Consider the following 1,566-nt stretch of genomic DNA (forward strand, 5'->3'; position numbering starts at 1 on the left):
ATTCTCATTTTCCAGCCCCCACCCACTTTATCTCCCTCGTCCACACCACGTCTGATGACGGCACAGACCCGTTCCTCTACCAGGGGCCTTCCGGGAGTGCAAGGTGCCGGCCAGTAGGGGCTGAGCTCAGCCCCCTGCCGTGTCCCTGGTGCCGGGGGATGCCAGCCAAGTTCACTGAGCACTCTCCTCTGTACCAGGCACGTATTAGGTGGTCCAGATGTGCGACTGCTGTCGTCCTCATGACCATGTGGAGGGTCTTCACTCACACAGAAAATGGAGCCCAGAGAAGTTGCGAATCCTGTCTCAGGACACGTGGACTAACCTTGACTATGGCACCAGATTAGCCATGAGAACGCAACCTGCCCTTTCTGCCCAGCCCTGCACACCCTCTGCCAGAGAACTACCCCTCTGTTCAGCGCCCACTTGCTGAGCTTCAGGGCCAGCCTCACCCATGCTGAGCCAGATGCCCTGTCCCTGCCACCCTCCCCAACCAGCCGGGCCTCGGGGCCAGGGGAGGTTGTGGATTCATGCTCGAGGGATCCAGAATATGCCTCTATGAGGAGGTGTTCTTCTGGGGGCTCAGCCAGTAGCCTGGTGGTTGAGTCGGCTGGATCCCATATGGCCAACAGCACAGTTCAAGTCCTAGACCTGGTGGCTTGAAAAACACTCCAGGTGCATGTGTGTGCAGGCTCAAAATCCTGAGAGGAGGTGGGGCCAGCATGTGGTGTAGTAGTTAAGGCACTAGATTCCCATATGGCTAACTGCAGTTCAAGTCCTGGGCCTGGAGGCTTGAAAATCACAACAAACGGGACCAGCAGGTAGCATAGCGCTTATGTTGCTGGACTCCCACGTGGTCGACCGCAATTCGAGTCCCAGACCCAGTGGCTTGAAACTCACGCCGAGGGCATGTGTGTGTGCCCAAGATTCCAGAAGGAGAATGGAGGAGAGGGGATTGCAGCGTGGCCATTCCCGCTGGAGGGTGATTTCATACTTTTTCTTTTGCTGTCTCTGTCTCTCTCTCTCTGGCGAGTGCATGCTCTCTAAAACAAAAACTTCTGTCTGTCTAAAAATAAAAAATATAAAAGCCTGGGGACCAGCAGATGGTGTAACAGGTATAATGCTGGACTCTCATGTAGTCGACTGCAGTTTGAGTCCCAGACTGGCGACTTTAAACTCACACTGGGCACATGTGTATGTGTGTGTGCATGTGCCCAGGATCCCAAGAGGAAAATGGAGACGGGATTGCGGTGTGCCCATCCACCCTGGGGAGTGATTTCTCGCTTTCTCTCTCTCTCTCTGTCTCTCTGGCGAGTGCATGCACCCAATTAAAAAAAAAAAATCTCTCAAAAAAACAAAAAATCCCAAGAGGAGAATGAAGAAGGGATTGCAGTATGGCCACCCTCCCCAAAATGTGTTTTCTTACTTTCTGTCTCTCTGGCAAGCACGTGCACCCTATAGCAAATTTAATAAATAAATAAGTCATTCTTTTCCCCCCTAAATTCCCTTTTTGAGGCTCAAAAAACAGTACCTCAAAAAAAAAAAAAAAACAGTATTTCAAAGACTGGT

The sequence above is a fragment of the Tupaia chinensis genome, unplaced genomic scaffold, assembly GCF_000334495.1.
Source record: "Tupaia chinensis unplaced genomic scaffold, TupChi_1.0 Scaffold149383_1, whole genome shotgun sequence".
In the NCBI taxonomy this organism is placed as follows: Eukaryota; Metazoa; Chordata; class Mammalia; order Scandentia; family Tupaiidae; genus Tupaia; species Tupaia belangeri.